A 6,758-nucleotide genomic window follows, 5' to 3' on the forward strand; every position below is an offset into this window, starting at 1 on the left:
TATGATTTAGACCAGTCAGTTTCAATGTTTAAAAGTCTTATGTTACACAAAATGGATTCTTGTGAGCTTTAAACCATGTTATAATGTTACCTCATCAAAAACAGACCTGGAGTGTTTTGTTTCATTCACACGTTTGAGTAATCCTTCATTATTAGTCTGTCTACATCTCCAAAGCTCAAAATGCTGTTTTCCATCTTGTGATGTCATGAAGCAGTATTTTTCATTGGCAGTGGTAATTGCAGGCCTGAAATCATCCAAATGATTCTAGTGAAGGTGTGTGGAGTTTTAAAAGAAAATAACCTAAACTAAGAAAACAACAGGATTAACATACAACAAGTTTTGTGCCACAAAACGGGTCACAGAGGCTTACACAAAAAGAAGTGGTTAAACAGAGGGACACGCACAAAACCAAAACACAAGTGCCCCAACGTAAACCCACACAAAAGAGACACACACAAACGCAAAATGGCAGACTGGCCACCAAGGCCAACAGCCCCGAACAGGTGCAGGAGTCTCCTTAAATAGGGGGAGGAGGCTGGAGGTGCGGCAGGATTGGCCTGTGCTCCACCAATCATGGACCAGAACTCACACAGCAGCATTCAGGACATCCAGCAAAATAATTTAAAGCACACAAAACAAATTAGAACTGAAGGCCTGAATACAGCTATCCCCCCAAATATTAATAAACTCTCTAACCTTGCTTTCCCTCCATTGACTAGACTCTGAGCCTGACGTGTAGGTGGGATGAATGTGACCTGGCCGTTCAGACTGAAGTTACATGTTAAAAGATCAGATATGTATGGGCTTTAGGAGCACATATCCAAGTGACCTGGGTCACATTTGAAAAAATCAGATCTGTGTCATTAAAAGATCAGATACAGGTCGCATAGGGGCGAAAAAATCAGATTTGGGTCACTTGAGGCTGCAGTCTGAACGTAGCCTAAGTAACCTGGAAGCTATGATTAGAGTCCCGTCTCCCATGGAAAGTTTTGGCTTGTTTTGGCTTGTTTTTTGGTTGTGAAGATGCTTTTGCTGAAACCATGGTTTTATCACATGCCCAGTGTCGGGAACTACACCGGAATTCGTCCTCTGCATTTTTCCAATTGTCTTCCAGTAGGCGTGAATAGAGCCTATTTTCCACATTATGACATTACACATTCCTATGTTGCAGTTACTCAACAAGTGCTTTTAATGCCCACGTAATACAGAGCACTTTTAACTTTCACTTGAGGTCCAGACAGAAGAGACAGCTGCGTAAAAAACATCTAATATTTGATTTAAAAGAACAGCATCGGAAGGAGGCGCATGTTCCTTAGGTTTATGCAGCATCCCAGAGAGCGAGGGATGGAAATGTAAACAAAAGAAGGAGTGGAAAAGGAAGAGGTCACAAGATGTTAGAAGAATAGGTTGTCTGTTAGCCCCACACAGGCAGGAGTTGGGAGTCAGACTTGAATCAGTGCTTTAAGAATTTGCAACTTGAACTTGGAGTGGGGTGACCAGATTTTCAAAATTCTAAACTGGACACACCCAGTTTGGGATGGTTAGTGTAAATAAAATTGTGAAAAGAGCATGTAGGATTGTGCATTCTTATGTCAGTCATAATCTGAGGGGCTTCTGTCGCTGCATTAAATTTTTTATTTTTTTTTGCAATTTTGTATTTTGGCAAAACAAATGACAATTTATGTTCCTCTTTACTGTTGGCAGGGATCAGATTAGTCAAAAAAATTGTGAGAGTCCTGTTTTAGATCTGATGTAGTCCTGTTTTAGTCTTTGTTTTGTCCTGGTTTAGACCTGGTTTAGATCAAATTGGTCAAAAATAGGGACACCTGGAACTGGGACAGGGGACACAGGGCTCAAAACTGGGACTGTCTCGGGTGAATAGAGACATCTGGTCATCCTAACTTGGAGCCTGGTGGACAGAAGAAAGAGGGAATGAGAGGAAAGAGATAGAGAGAAACAGGGAGCTTGAGTGTGACGGAGAAATAGAGCTGAAGAAGGACAGAGAGAGAGAGAGAGGTAGAAAGACAGGTAACGAGTGAAGAAACAGAAGAGAAGAAGGAATGAAGGAGAAAAGAGGAAAGAGAAAAAGAGAGAATGTTTAGAAGAGAGGGAGGAGTGAAAAAAATGACGTTTTCAATGAACAGTGTCTATTGATACTTTGCAGTGGCATCAAGTTGAGGGGATTCTTCCTGTATGTGTATGGTGTAATGTTCAGCAGTTACCGTGGTGACTCAGTGCACACCGGTCACATTCACATGGTCCTGTTTAGGAGTTTGATTTTCAACAAAACAGTGAGAGTGACTAACTAAAACCTCTAACAAAGACTGACATCTAAAAAAGCTTCAGACAGAGCATGCCTCCAGCTAGCATCAGACCCCCACTGAATATGGATGACATCAGCTGCAAAATAGCAATACACAAGCAAATTTTTTGCCCCCAGTCGGCCTGTCACCCCCTGTTTGATAACATTATAACATTTCATTACACTGCTATTGATTTGAAGTATTTTTACAACCTGTATTGTTGTGTGTGTGTTTTTTTTAATTCTAAGGACACATGTCTATTGTGTTATTGTGTATTTTGGCCCTGACTCTGTGAAAATAAAGGAGGGAAGTCACGGATAGGAAACTGTTGTGAGGAGGAGCCCTTGAGCAAAGAACACAAGGACACCGAATAGAGTGCATATTTTTAGAAAACATGAATGCCATTTAAAGTTTCACCGTGTAACTGTCACAAAGTGAGGGTTCTTTATTTCACCAAAATGTACGACTGAGTAAAGAGCAAAACCAGAGACGTTTCCAGGAGTTTATTACAGTTTGTTAAAAAAAAATATAATAGCTGAAAACTTGAGTCACTAGTTAAAAGCTGTCTGAATAAAAAATGCTTTGTCCTGAGGGGCAGGGGTAGTTATAAAGATTTTTTTTTGTAAGGGGAAAAGGGGCGTCCTGTGCTGCCCTCGTGCATCCAGGTGCAGCTCTTCGGCATCCCGCTTTCGCTCTCCGCACTACCGTCAACAGTTCTCTCATCCCCACTCAGACAAGCCACACACACGAACACCCAGAGCGCTGTGGGGTGCAGACAGAATACAGCACTCCACTAATGTCACTGCAGCTTCACAATTCATTTACAGTCACACGCATGCAGGTTCTAGGGACACAGCACTGTACTCATTTATCTGCAGGCATTGTACAAGCTCATCTCAGCTCCTGCCAGCTCTTCTTCATCGATCGTTCACGTTCCCCCTTTCCGGGTTCTCCCTGTCGCAAGCTTTTCCCAGATCTCGCGTCTCCAGTCCTCCCACTCACCTTACCTAGTGGCCTTTTTAAGTCTTTTTGCTAGACTCAACCAATGTGCAATGTCTGAAGAGGTGTCAGCCAAATTATTCTATTGTCCATCTAAAAACAACTTCACTGCAACTGCACACACACTTCAAATAAAAAAGAAATTTGCAGTCAAGTGTCTGAACAAAAAAAGAACCCGGTGCAGGTGTTCGGGTAAAGACCGATCAGATCAAAGAGAGACATTTTAGGTTTAAATCAACTGGATTTCAGCACTGAAACTGACAATGCAAATGAGAGAGTCATGTGAGGCTCATTCTGCTTTCAGACTGGACAACCGTCTTGAACCAAAACACCATATTATTTACCTGGACAAATCCAGACTCATCGCTGTACCAGCGGCTGATATGATATGGATCTGTATAATAAATACAGAGAGATATCCTTCTGGATCTCCAGGCAACCATATTATAAGTTGAAAATTCAGTTCTATGTTTTTGTGATTAAGAATAACTCAGAATTACGATAGTTATCAGTTAAAGTTGATTTGAACATGTTTGCCTTGTACCTGTATCTGGGCACAGTTAGATTTTAAATTTCATAAACTTCTGTTTTACATACAGATCATTTAACTTACACTTCATAAATTTTGAAGATACACACTAAATAATCAGATGTTTTCACATGTAGAATTATCGGCAAACGGTAAACAATGGCATGTTGAATCTCATATTGGTCACAGTTGTATGCAGCGGTTTTCCACTTTCAAGTCACTCAAAGCATTTTAAAACAAGGAACCATTCACACACACGCGCACACACACGCACACACACACACACACACACGCAGGCACACACACACACACACACGCAGGCACGCACACACACACACACGCAGGCACAAACACACACACGCAGGCACGCACACACACACACACACACAGGCACACACACACACACGCAGGCACGCACACACACACACACACACACACGCAGGCACGCACACACACACACACACACACACACACACGCAGGCACGCACACACACGCAGGCACACACACACACACGCACACACACACACGCAGGCACACACACACACGCACGCACACACACGCAGGCACGCACACACACACACACGCAGGCACACACACGCACACACACACACACACACACGAACACGCACGCATGCACACACACGCAGGCACACACACACAGGCACGCACACACGCAGGCACGCACACACACACACACACGCAGGCACACACACACACGCAGGCACGCACACACACACACACACACACGCAGGCACACACACACACGCAGGCACACACACACACACGAACACGCACGCATGCACACACACGCAGGCACACACACACACACGCAGGCACGCACACACACACACACACACGCAGGCACACACACACACACACACACACGCAGGCACGCACACACACACACGCAGGCACACACACACACGCAGGCACGCACACACACACGCAGGCACACACACACACACGCAGGCACACACACACACACACGAACACGCACGCACATGCACACACACGCAGGCACGCACACACACACACACACACACACGCAGGCACGCACACACACACACACACACGCAGGCACACACACACACACACGCAGGCACACACACACACACGCAGGCACACACACACACACGAACACGCACGCATGCACACACACACACGCAGGCACGCACACACACACACACACACGCAGGCACGCACACACACACACACACACACACGCAGGCACACACACACACGCAGGCACGCACACACACCCACACGCAGGCACACACACACACACGAACACGCACGCATGCACACACACACACGCAGGCACGCACACACACACACACACACGCAGGCACACACACACACGAACACGCACGCAGGCACACACACGAACACGCACGCATGCACACACACACACGCGCAGGCACGCACACACACACACACACACGCAGGCACACACACGAACACGCACGCATGCGCACACACACGAACACGCACGCACACACACACACACACACACGCAGGCACACACACACACACACACACACACACACACACACGCAGGCACACACACACACGCAGGCACACACACACACGCAGGCACGCGCACACACACACACGCAGGCACGCACGCACACACACACACACACACGCACGCATGCACACACGCAGGCGCACACACACGCACGCACGCACACACACACACACACACGCAGGCACGCACACACACACACACGCACGCACACACACACACACACACGAACACGCACGCATGCACACACACACACATACCCACACACCCACACACACACACCACTTTCATACTAGGCAATGTGGGTGAAGTGTCTTGCCTAATAGCGACTGGCTCCCCCTGTGGCTCCTGATGTTCTCAGTGTCTCTCATCCACGTGGTGATCAGACCTGGTCCTGCTGAGCAAAAAACATCTGACAGGATCAGACTCTGACAAGTCGATACGGCCATGTTCAATTTAAACTCATTTTAGAGTGTTTTTCTCCGTCTTTACTGTTCCTGGACTCTGTGCAGAATTGTGATGCCATTTCAGACGGTGCAGAATGTTCCAGTTCATTTTGTCTCAGCAACTGGAAACTGGAAACACACACAAAGGTGTAAAACATTTCCACTTCAACCTGTGACTGAGCCACAAGAAGCTACAGGTTCTCCACATTCAAACTTCAAATGTCAAACTTCAAATACAAAAGCTTTTCCCTGAATAACACACAGAACCCAAAACATGCTACAGATCTCCAGGAAGAACAGTTGATAGTTAATGTCAGTTAAATACAATCAGTCAATGAACCTGCACAGGGACGACAGGTGGAAATAAGCACTGATGCTACAACCTGATGTACAATGCATCTCTCCTGTTAAGTTTAATGTCAAAATTGTGCGCTGTCCCTGTCTCATTAAATAAATAAATAAAAATCAATCAATTCCATGACCTTTAATAACGTCATTTTCCTGTGTCTGTGTTGACGTCGACATGATGTCCAAAACTGTCTCCTAGTCCACAGTTCAAATGTTTAACTGCAGACTTAAACGTCCAAATAATGGACATCATTTTGTATGTAATTTTTTTAGTCCAGAATTAGTCTCAGACCGATGGACACAATATAAACATGATCTGCACATCCATAACACGTCTCATGTTTAGTGAGATGCTTCAACCAATCAGATTGAAGTACTGATCTGACCTTTTGTCTTCGTCCAATCACGACACAGAGCTGCTCCAGACTGATCATGTGTAGAAGTCAGTTCACAGCTGCACATCTCAATCTGCTGAGTCTGTTCACACTTTTGCATTTTTTCCTCTCTCTTTCTCTTCCTCTCTCTCTCTGTCTCTCTCTTCCCCTGTGTCTCTTTCTCTCTCTTTCCTTTCCTCTACTCTGTCTTTCTCTCTCCTCTCTCTCTCTCT

This window comes from Boleophthalmus pectinirostris, unplaced genomic scaffold (assembly GCF_026225935.1).
Source record: "Boleophthalmus pectinirostris isolate CB_2022bp ecotype Guang Dong unplaced genomic scaffold, ASM2622593v1 HiC_scaffold_1, whole genome shotgun sequence".
NCBI classification, from domain to species: domain Eukaryota; kingdom Metazoa; phylum Chordata; class Actinopteri; order Gobiiformes; family Gobiidae; genus Boleophthalmus; species Boleophthalmus pectinirostris.